The 12,500-nt window shown below is 39.1% G+C and overlaps 1 protein-coding gene across 5 annotated transcripts in view; it reads left to right on the plus strand.

The window, feature by feature from the left end:
- Window positions 1–12,500, plus strand: part of LOC135101150 (uncharacterized) — a 54,548-nt gene that overhangs the window by 4,382 nt on the left and 37,666 nt on the right. For 2 of the 5 annotated variants that reach the window (XM_064004689.1, XM_064004690.1), the window contains exons 1-2: window positions 9,445–9,581; window positions 11,377–11,457. The exons of 1 other annotated variant lie outside the window; for it this stretch is intronic. The gene's annotated coding sequence lies outside the window, so the exon portion shown is untranslated. Of the gene's footprint in view, window positions 1–9,444; window positions 9,582–9,679; window positions 9,844–11,376; window positions 11,458–12,500 lie in introns of those variants that run through there. 2 more of the 5 variants (XM_064004692.1, XM_064004691.1) reach the window with 2 other exon arrangements.

Genomic DNA, 12,500 nt, shown 5'->3' on the forward strand with positions numbered 1-12,500 from the left:
GACTACTACCTGAAGGGTCCTACCCTGGAGGTAATCTTCTAGCAGCATTAACAGGTCACCTTAGACACCCTTGGCGCGAAGCTTTTCAATGAGCCCCGCGTGCCAGACCCTGTCAAAAGCCCCAGCAATGTCCAGGGCCACCACAAGGGTGTCCAGGCCTTCTTCCAGGGCGTCTTGCCAGTCCTTGGAGATGATGAGGAGGAGGTCTGCGGTGGATCTGCCAGGCCTGAAGCCAAACTGCTTGTCTGAGAGGAGGTGGTTCTCGCTCAGGTGTTGGTAGATGGCAGCAGCCACTATTTTCTCCAGCAACTTGCCCATCACTGAGAGCAGGGAGATGGGTCTGTAGTTGTTGGGCTCAGACCTTGAGTTTTTCTTATGGACTGGGACCACACGCGCTTCCTTCCATACTGAGGGCCACTTCTTCTCCCTCAGGCAAGATGTGAAGACGGTGGTGAGAGGAGCTGACAGCTCTTTAGCGCATTGCTTGAGGAGCCGTGGGCTGACGTCATCCGGGCCTGTGGCTTTACCCACATCCACCGCACCGAGTAGCCGCTCAACCTGCTCTGCCGTCACCAAGACAGTGGTGACAGTGCAATCAGTTTCCGTGGCCAGCTGTGGTACAGGTCGTGCCGAGTCGTCAACCCTCATCTTGTTGGCGAAAAGCTCGGCGAGGAGTGTGGCCTTGTCTGCACTGCTCGTGGCGGTGGATCCGTCAGGTCTGGTGAGTGGAGGAAGAGTCTCGCGGTGACATGCTCCTTGCTGCTCCTTCACCAGATTCCACCAGGTCTTGTTGCCAACACCTGGGCCACTGAGCTTTCGCCTTCTGTCCTCCCTTAGCTGATTCCTCGCCCATCTGCAGATAGAATCTCTCTCTCTCTCTCTCTCTCTCTCTCTCTCTCTCTCTCTCTCTCTCTCTCTCTCTCTCTCTCTCTCTCTCTCTCTCTCTCTCTCTCTCTCTCTCTCTCTCTCTCTCTCTCTCTCTCTCTCTCTCTCTCTCTCTCTCTCTCTCTCTCTCTCTCTCTCTCTCTCTCTCTCTCTCTCTCTCTCTCTCTCTCTCTCTCTCTCTCTCTCTCTCTCTCTCTCTCTCTCTCTCTCTCTCTCATATAAACACACATTCTCTCTCTCTCTCTCTCTCTCTCTCTCTCTCTCTCTCTCTCTCTCTCTCTCTCTCTCTCTCTCTCTCTCTCTCTCTCTCTCTCTCTCTCTCTCTCTCATATAAACACACATTCTCTCTCTCTCTCTCTCTCTCTCTCTCTCTCTCTCTCTCTCTCTCTCTCTCTCTCTCTCTCTCTCTCTCTCTCTCTCTCTCTCTCATATAAACACATTCTCTCTCTCTCTCTCTCTCTCATATAAACACATTCTCTCTCTCTCTCTCTCTCTCTCTCTCTCTCTCTCTCTCTCTCTCTCTCTCTCTCTCTCTCTCTCTCTCTCTCTCTCTCTCTCTCTCTCTCTCTCTCTCTCTCTCTCTCTCTCTCTCTCTCTCTCTCTCTCTCTCTCTCTCTCTCTCTCTCTCTCTCTCTCTCTCTCTCTCTCTCTCTCTCTCTCTCATATAAACACACATTCTCTCTCTCTCTCTCTCTCTCTCTCTCATATAAACACACATTCTCTCTCTCTCTCTCTCTCTCTCTCTCTCTCTCTCTCTCTCTCTCTCTCTCTCTCTCTCTCTCTCTCTCTCTCTCTCTCTCTCTCTCTCTCTCTCTCTCTCATATAAACACACATTCTCTCTCTCTCTCTCTCTCTCTCTCTCTCTCTCTCTCTCTCTCTCTCTCTCTCTCTCTCTCTCTCTCTCTCTCTCTCATATAAACACACATTCTCTCTCTCTCTCTCTCTCTCTCTCTCTCTCTCTCTCTCTCTCTCTCTCTCTCTCTCTCTCTCTCTCTCTCTCTCTCTCTCTCTCTCTCTCTCTCTCTCTCTCTCTCTCTCTCTATATAAACACACATTCTCTCTCTCTCTCTCTCTCTCTCTCTCTCTCTCTCTCTCTCTCTCTCTCTCTCTCTCTCTCTCTCTCTCTCTCTCTCTCTCATATAAACACACATTCTCTCTCTCTCTCTAATGAAAACTCTAATGAAAATAGTGCTGAAGTAATAATAAGAGTCATTAAAGACAACCTTCACCTCAATGTAACCCCTTCAGATATAAATGTGGCGCATCGCTTAGGTGCTAAGCGAGCACAGAACATAACTAGGCCAATTATTGTTAAGCTACACAGTAGACAAAAGAAAGCAGAAATAATGAATGCCTGTATAACGGTTAGACCAAAACTTTATATCAATGAGAGCCTCACAGCTAAATGCCGATCACTCTTCAAGATAATATGGGAAATCAGGAAACAACACAGGGATATGTTCCAACAATGTTACACTCAAGAAGGAAAGATTTGTGTTAAACTTAAAATATCAACTCAAAAGCATATCATAACAACAGATGAGACCTTGAATGAATTCCTAGATAAGTACCCAATACTTAAGCAACCCACAACCTAGGAACATCAAAATCAAGTACTACAAGGCAAATATCTCCTACTGATATGTGACAATCATTTGTATGTTATATTATGTATGTATGTATGCATGACTTATCAATGTTCTTTCCTACTCACTCAACTTTCATCACTTCTATTTAAGTCTACCCTGATCTTTTTTACTTACACTAACCCTTTTCCTTTCTATTATTCACTTCTTCTCCCTTCTACTCATCCTAACCCTGTTCCTTCGCCCCAACCTGTTTCCTTCCTACACATCCTGACCCTCTTTTTTCTACTCTTCCCAACTCTGTTTCTTTCCTACTCATTTTAACCCTATTCTTTTCTACACTCCCCAACTCCTACCCTGTTCCTCTCTACTCTTCATAACCCTGTTTCCTTCTGCTCTCTCCAACCCTGTTCTACTCTATTCTCTCCAACCCTGTTCCAATCATGTTTCATTTGCTCATTCTAACCCCGTTTCTCACTACTCACTACTACTCACTACTACTCACTACTCACTACTACTCACTACTCACTACTACTCACTACTACTACACTACTACTCACTAATCACTACTACTCACTACACACTCCAATACTGTTCATATTTACTCATTCCAACACTGTTCCTGACTACTCACTCTAAACCTGTTTCTATCTGCTGACTCCATTCCTGTTCTAGCCATTCCTTACCTCAACTTTATTCCTTTCTCCAACTACCATATCTTACCATTGCTTCATATGAATTCTCTACCAATTACTAGTTTTGCTAACACGGTCTTGATTTATTTAGTTTCCTTTCACTTGATTCCTATAGTATTCACTGAGATATCTTGTCCAATATAATAGATTTATAAAAGCTGCACCTGGAGAGCCATGAACTAAGTCTTGATTTTAGTAAATCTTTCTTATTACATTTTGCTGTCTGAGTTTATTTATATATATTTTTTTTATTTATTTATTTATTTTTTTTTTTATTTATTTATTTTTTTTTCGCCATACTGTACAATATACATATTATGGAAAATTTATATAAATCACTTTATAGTGATAGCATCCATGATACAAATACACCTGCATCTACTTTTGATATTAACGTAATAAGCAAAATAAATGGACAATCAGACATTGGCTCTCTGTCTAGATACTACAATATTAATGAGTACATCTCTGAAGTAAAATATAAAGATGATGAATACATTAACATCGTACACATGAACATTAGATCAATCCATAAGAACTTTGATGTATTCAAAACATTCCTAAATAGTCTCCCAAAGCCTCCAGATGTTATTGCACTCACCGAAACTTGGTTACGAGATTCTTCAAAACACTTGTATTCTCTTGATGGTTATGTCTCACATAATCTCGTGAGAACAAATAGAGAACATGGTGGCATAACAATCTTTATTAAGGATATTTTTTCTTTTGAATTAATCGAAGAATACTGCTTTATAAATGATGATATAGAAATCTGTACAGTTAAAGTCAAAATAATAAATACCTCATATGTTATGTCAGTTGTCTACAGGCCCCATAGTAAGCATTTAGCAGTTAATGAATTCACAACTATTATCAGTCAGATATTATCAAATGACATATTCAGATGTAGTAAAAGTATCCTACTTGGTGATCTTAATATCAACCTTCTAGAACACTCAACTCATCTTCCTACAAATACTTTTCTTAATTCAATGCAAGCCCTAAATTATTTTCCCCATATTTCTCGCCCAACAAGATTCCCAGACAATCCTGATCTTGGTCAACCCTCCTTACTTGATCAGATCTGGACAAACTTTACTCCACCATCTTCTTCTGGCATCATCCATTTCAACCTGACTGATCATTTGCCTATATTTATTAATATAACTTTAAATTTTACTTTAGACTATAAACATAAAATCACCTTTAGAATATTCAATGGTACAAATCATAACCTTTTTACAAATGAATTATCTAAAGTAGACTGGGATGAGATCTTATCTTCTCACAATACAAATGAAAACTTTAATGCCTTTCATGATAAGATCAATACATTATATAATGAATGCTTCCATATAAAAACAAAATTCATTTCTACTAAAAGACTACAAAACCCTTGGATCTCTAGTGGTTTACTTAATTCTATAAAGTATAAATGTACGCTTTTTAAAAACTATAAATTGGGTTTGGTATCACATTCCTTTTATAAAAACTACCGTAACCATGTTACAAAACTTGTTAAAGATGCAAAGTCTAACTATTATCAAAATTTTTTTTGTAATTTCAGAAATGATACCAAAAAAATATGGAAAACAATAAATCAGATTAGAAATACTTCTAACTTGAAGCACGACAAAACAACCCTACAGTATAATAACTCAACTTTAGATAAGCCCCTTGACATAGCTGAGGCGTTTAATAACTACTTTTGCAGCATTGCCCCAGAACTAAGTGATAAACTACCTAACTCTCACATAAACCCAACCCATTATCTAAAAGCTAATTTTCAAAATTCTATGCTGTTGCCTGCAATATCTACTTATGATACCATAAATATTATAAAATCACTAAAAAATAAAAACTCTAGTATAAATGAGATTTCAGTTAAAGTACTAAAACAAAATTCTGATATATTTTCCATACCGTTGACCACCCTCTTTAACCACTCTATCTCAACAGGGACTTTCCCTTATATATTAAAAAAAGCTAGAGTCATTCCTATCCCGAAAACTGGCCCGAGTAATTATCCTAAAAACTACCGCCCAATCTCAAACCTCAGTATTTTCTCAAAAATCTTTGAATCCCTGATGAAAAATTTCCTGATAAGCTATCTAGAAAAAAATAAGATCCTAAATCAAACACAATTTGGATTTAGACGCAATCATAACACTTTCCAAGCACTAAATCTCTTTTCTTCAGACATTTACTCAGCTCTCGACAACAAGCTATCAGTCCTGTCTGTATTCATTGACTTTTCCAAGGCTTTTGATACTGTAAATCATAAAATTCTTTTAGACAAATTATATCATTATGGCATTCGTGGTCCCATCCACTCATGGTTTACAGATTACCTAACCAACAGAACCCAACAAACTGTATTTGAAGGTGAATTTTCCACATTAAAAAACAATCACCTTGGAGTTCCTCAAGGCAGTATCCTAGGCCCAATTCTTTTTTTGCTTTACATAAATGACATATCTGATATATTTACACACTCCAAAACCATCTTATTTGCTGACGACATGACACTTTACTTACCCGGTCCTCACCCAGAACAATTGATTACAACAGTAAATACAGAACTACATCAGTTATACCGATGGTGCATATCCAATAGACTTACCATTAATACCGATAAAACATACTTTATGTTGTTTTCATTAAAAAAATATCACCATCTACCTCCACTCCAGATCAATAATAATAATATCTCAAGATCCTCACACATTAAATTCCTTGGTGTAACCTATGACGATTCCATGACCTTTAAACTTCACATTGAAAATCTCACCCTACGAATATCCAGACACATTGCCTTACTCCATCAGAGTAAAGACTTAATGCCTCCATACGTACTGAAGTGTATTTATTATGCTCACATCTACCCACTACTTGCCTATTGCAATCCAATATGGTGCACCACTTATCCTACCTATCTGATACCACTTCAACTCCAACTTAAAAAAATTGTTAGAATAATCACAAATAGCACGTACTTAGAACATACACGACTCCTGTTTAAACAAACTCAGTTGCTAAGACTAGAGGACATAACAAAAATGGCTATATCCATTCAAATGTATAAAAAAATGTATTCTATGCAAAACGATGCCCCCATCCATAATCATGATACACGTCACTGTGGCCAACTACGTCCTCCTCCCCATCGCATCTCAAAGTACCGTCAATCTACATTATACTTAGGACCTGTTTACTGGAACGATATCCCTCCTAACATTAGAAATTCACCATCTGTAGCTACCTTCAAAAACAAACTAAAACAACACATAATAAGTAACTACTAATAAATACTAATTAATGTTGACTCCCATCACTGTACCCAACTCCTTGTATGTGGCCATGTCTATAAATTATAACTTATTATATTTATCATTATTGTATACGCACTATGCATCATGTATTAAATTCATAATAATTATCTAAATTATTTTTTCATTATATTAAATTGTGTACTCTATTACTTGTTCCATTCTTTATGCCAATAGATCAATATCTATATGCAGACCCCAATGTATGTATTACTTTTATATATATATATATATATATATATATATATATATATATATATATATATATATATATATATATATATATATATATATATATATATATATATATATATATATATATATATATATATATATATATATATATGTTACTTTTCTTTAATTTCTTTTATTATTGTTTACATACACAGGTGTATGATCGTTTATGCAGATGTATGTATCACTAAATTTACTCACTGCTGTATAAGAAAATGTATGTTGATATCTATTTAATCTTATAAATACCCTTAGAATCCTATGCAACATTTAAAATTATTCTGTACAACATTTAAGTACTTACTGTGTATTGTACCTTATATTAAGTCCAGGTTTGTTAGCTTAGGTTTAGTTATATTATAGTTTTAGTTTTGCCTGAAAAGCTTACGCTTAAAAAAAGGCTAGCCATAATAAAAAATTTATGGAATATAAATATACAATGTATGAAATGGCTATAAATAAATGTTCAAATGTTCAAATGTTCTCTCTCTCTCTCTCATATAAACACACATTCTCTCTCTCTCTCTCTCTCTCTCTCTCTCTCTCTCTCTCTCTCTCTCTCTCTCTCTCTCTCTCTCTCTCTCTCTCTCTCTCTCTCTCTCTCTCTCTCTCTCTCTCTCTCTCTCTCTCTCTCTCTCTCTCTCTCTCTCTCTCTCTCTCTCTCTCTCTCTCTCTCTCTCTCTCTCTCTCTCTCTCTCTCTCTCTCTCTCTCTCTCTCTCTCTCTCTCTCTCTCTCTCTCTCTCTCTCTCTCTCTCTCTCTCTCTCTCTCTCTCATATAAACACATTCTCTCTCTCTCTCTCTCTCTCTCTCTCTCTCTCTCTCTCTCTCTCTCTCTCTCTCTCTCTCTCTCTCTCTCTCTCTCTCTCTCTCTCTCTCTCTCTCTCTCTCTCTCTCTCTCTCTCTCTCTCTCTCTCTCTCTCTCTCTCTCTCTCTCTCTCTCTCTCTCTCTCTCTCTCTCTCTCTCTCTCTCTCTCTCTCTCTCTCTCTCTCTCTCTCTCTCTCTCTCTCTCTCTCTCTCTCTCTCTCTCTCTCTCTCTCTCTCTCTCTCTCTCTCTCTCTCTCTCTCTCTCTCTCTCTCTCTCTCTCTCTCTCTCTCTCTCTCTCTCTCTCATAAACACACATTCTCTCTCTCTCTCTCTCTCTCTCTCTCTCTCTCTCTCTCTCTCTCTCTCTCTCTCTCTCATATAAACACACATTCTCTCTCTCTCTCTCTCTCTCTCTCTCTCTCTCTCTCTCTCTCTCTCTCTCTCTCTCTCTCTCTCTCTCTCTCTCTCTCTCTCTCTCTCTCTCTCTCTCTCTCTCATATAAACACACATTCTCCCTCTCTCTCTCTCTCTCTCTCTCTCTCTCTCTCTCTCTCTCTCTCTCTCTCTCTCTCTCTCTCTCTCTCTCTCTCTCTCTCTCTCTCTCATATAAACACACATTCTCTCTCTCTCTCTCTCTCTCTCTCTCTCTCTCTCTCTCTCTCTCTCTCTCTCTCTCTCTCTCTCTCTCTCTCTCTCTCTCTCTCTCTCTCTCTCTCATAAACACACATTCTCTCTCTCTCTCTCTCTCTCTCTCTCTCTCTCTCTCTCTCTCTCTCTCTCTCTCTCTCTCTCTCTCTCTCTCTGGCTGTGTGTGTGTGTGTGTGTGTGTGTGTGTGTGTGTGTGTGTGTGTGTGTGTGTGTGTGTGTGTGACACCTGACATCGTATTATATGGTTAAGAGCAGAAGTTCTTATTAATGAAGTAAGTGAATGTGTGCTTTAGTATCAATGGCTTGTCATACAATATACAACAAAACACAACATTTTTACTAACATTTCTCATGGAAAACATTACTCACATGTATTTTTTTAGATATTGTTTTTTGGGGGGCATAAATACCACAAGAGAAGCCTATCATACAATTAATAGGCCTATAAAAAAACTTATAATACTTGTCAGAGGTTTTCATTTTGCTAATAGGTCTACATAACATTGAGGAAACTGTAATATACTTTGTTGTATCTGAACTCATCAATTCTTTCTTATTCTTTGTCTAATATGCAAGAAGAAAATATTACATTCCTTTAGCTCAGCACAGGAGATAGCACTGTGTTTAGGAGGTCACAAGGTCACCCTCACATAAAATAAAATAAAGCAGAGAAGAGATAAAAAGACAGGAGCCATTATTGTCATATTATAATGCCCTCCAATACTTGATAAATGAAGGCTGAACTATTAATTCACAGTGTCACCGGTAACACACTGAAAATCACACTCAGTTCTCACCCATATGGCCTAACAACACCCCATAATTAGATACAGTATGTCTGACTTTCTCTCACACACACACACACACACACACACACCCTCATAACACACACCCTCATAACACACACATTCTCTCTCTCTCTCTCTCTCTCTCTCTCTCTCTCTCTCTCTCTCTCTCTCCCTCATAAACACACATTCTCTCTCTCTCCACTGAAAATCACTCAGTTCTCACCCATATGGCTTAAGAACACCCCATAATTAGACACAATATGTTTGACTTTCTCTTTCACACACACACACATACACACACACACACATACACACACACAAGAAAGAATAATAAGAAGAAATTAAGAAAAAAAAACATATGGCATTACAATAAAAAAAAATCTCAATAAATGGCATTTTAATGGTAATAAATACTCTTTATAAATAACTAAGCATTTTTATAAACCATAACATCTAACTTAGAACAACAAATAAAAGAAATATTGAAATAAAAACACGAACACAAGAGACTCGACTTAAGATCAAGATCAAGATTACCCTCCTACTCCGCCGCCATTACGTGACACTAACGTCTGGCGATCTTCAAAGCTTCCTTCTTCGCATATCAGGTACTTGGTCACATTTATTCACTAACAGGTAACGCAGCAAAGTCCTGTGGCGCCTTATAATGACGTAGATGTTATAAATTAAAGGTAGATAATGTATATATTAGCGAAAGTCCTTATTCACCCTTTGCCGCTTCCAGGAAAGGACTTAACAGCTGGCGGTCTTGAAAACTTCCTTGACTCACTAAAGAAAGTACTCTAACTACTATTGCTACAAAAATATGAAGTGTTGAAGTCACTGTGGGCCTTTAATCAAGTTTTGGTGGTAGGTTATTAATGATAGTAATATGATAGGTAGTGAGATGAGATTACATACGTCTTATCTCAAAAGATGTTTACAGCCATGTCCTGCTGGCTCGAAACTCACCCAATATTTTATGCACTGTTATTGTAAGTGTATTGTAATCTTGCTTGAGTGTATTGTAAGCTTTCTTAGCCTGTAAAGCTTAGTGTGGGGGTGGCTGGAGGAAAAGTGGGCCGTGTGTAGCAGTTGATGAGATGGGTAAGCAGGTAGAGCAGGTGAGACAGCAGGTATAGCAGGTAGGTGGTGCCTCACAGGATCACTAAAGGATTAAATAATTTGGAAGTGAATTTCAGTGAGAAGCTTCGTCTTAAGATAATTTGTCTTGTTTCTAAAGAGGAGAGTAAAGTGTGGAATATTTGGTTGCTAAAAATGTTTATCTTCAAAGTGTAGATAACTTGTAGGATAAAGTTAAGCCTGTTTTTGATAAGCCTGCCGGTTTTATTATAGTTTAAGCCATTACACACTACGTTAGGTTAGGTTAGGTTAGGTTACGTTAGGTTAGGCTAGGTTAGGTTAGAGATTGGGGACATTGGCTTAAACTATAAATTCACCAGCCTGCCAATGGTAGCACTGTACGCTACATATTGAGATGTGCACCTTATGTTAGGGGCCGAGACAAGCATGGAGATGTTGTGCGTCTAGAGTGGGCTAGATATGCTGTGCGTGACGGGTGTTGCATGTTTAACTGCTACTGCTTCCAGGGGTCCACACGCTCCGAGAGTAACCCTAAGTTTGGTTTGCGTCGGTTGGCTGCAAAAGTTTGGATTGCTTGTAAAATTTGTGCGCCAAGTCACTGAGCCGCAACTGCTGGAAAGCCTGTTTATTTAAGACAGTTGTTGCATCCCTTTGAGGCTAATACAGTTGTGAGGCACGCACCTGATGACTGCCACCTCAACCGGCCGTGACGGAACGCGGACGTGGGTTTCCGAGCCTTTCGTGCGTGTGCTCTGAGATTGTACAGTAGGCTTCCGGTACAGGTCAGAGCCAGCAGCAGCAGCAGCAGCACCAGCACTGAACTTTTTAAAAAACGACTTAAAACATTTCTATTCAGGGATTCCTATGATATGTCAGATGTGACTCTAAAAGTGACATTTGGCCAGGTTAGAACAGGCTAAGACCGTCAGACATTGAGACGTGAATCGCAGGCTGTTGCAACCACCGTGACCCCATAGCACACCCTGGTTTAACCCTTCCCCTGACCTACCTCATTTTTATCTCTATATCTCTTTTTCTTCCCTTTGTGTTTTGTATTTTTTTGTAAAGGCTAACGTGTCTTTCAGGTTTGGTGAGATTTAAGCGTGAGTGACGTCAGATTAGACTCTTGTTGAGGAAACGATTAAAAATGTATACAGCCATTGAGATAGACCATTATTTTGCGTCTAAACCCACCATGCCACCAATTCTGAGAAAATGAGAGTCAAGCAGGATAAGAAATAATGATAATCTGTTATCTATATATTTTCATGGATTCTAATTCCACTTGTTTCATTACAGCCTTGGGAAACGCTTCGTCCATGCTACCAGCCATGAAAGACGTGCATGCGTGTTACTCACTGCCTTGCTATCTAATATTTTGTGAGTATTCTGTGTTTTTGTGTTGCATCTATTATTGACCAGAGTTATAAAAAGTTGTATTGTATTAATCTTATTACATATCACCAGTATTTTATCATATTTCTATATTTCACTACTTGTTAAATGTGAAACAATAAATAAATAATAAATAATCTCTCTCTCTCTCTCTCTCTCTCTCTCTCTCTCTCTCTCTCTCTCTCTCTCTCTCTCTCTCTCTCTCTCTCTCTCTCTCTCTCTCTCTCTCAAATACACCTAGACACACTACAACACCAATACTTTCATAAACACATTGGAATTTTAGCCAGATGTTAGTGGTGGTGACAGAAGCTGGTGTTGATTTTGGTGTTGAATATTATTTTGCGTGTCTGTGGTGTTGTGTTGTCTCTAGGGGTGTGTATGGTGCTGTGTGGTGGTGCTGTGTGGTGGTGCTCTCAATATTGTGGTGTTGAAGGAATTTTTTTAATCATTTTGTGGTGTTGAGAGTCACTGTGGTGCTGTGTTGAGGTGCTTCTGTCAATCTCAACACCAAAAACAGTACAGTCTCTTGAAAAACACTTAATTCGATACAAGATTACTAACACACACACACACACACACACACACACACACACACACACACACACACACACACACACACACACACACACACAGCATCTCTTCACAGCATCACGGTGAATACTACTACTACTACTACTACTACTACTACTACTACTACTACTACTACTACTACTACTACTACTACTACTACTACTACTACTATTACTACCACGTGTACACCCATGACTCACTCGTCCTCTTCCTCTCTCTCAACACACACACACACACACACACACACACCTGTTTTCTCATTTAAAGGTTTAATTAAATTAAGCAGGTGTGTGTTGGAGGTGTGGGAGGTGTGGGAGGGAGGAGGTGGAGGGTATGTGATTGTGTGACAGGTGTGTGTGTGTGTGTGTGTGTGTGTGTGTGTGTGTGTGTGTGTGTGTGTGTGTGTGTGTGTGTGTGTGTGTGTGTGAGAGAGAGAGAGAGAGAGAGAGAGAGAG

Source organism: Scylla paramamosain, chromosome 6 (genome assembly GCF_035594125.1).
Source record: "Scylla paramamosain isolate STU-SP2022 chromosome 6, ASM3559412v1, whole genome shotgun sequence".
NCBI classification, from domain to species: Eukaryota; Metazoa; Arthropoda; class Malacostraca; order Decapoda; family Portunidae; genus Scylla; species Scylla paramamosain.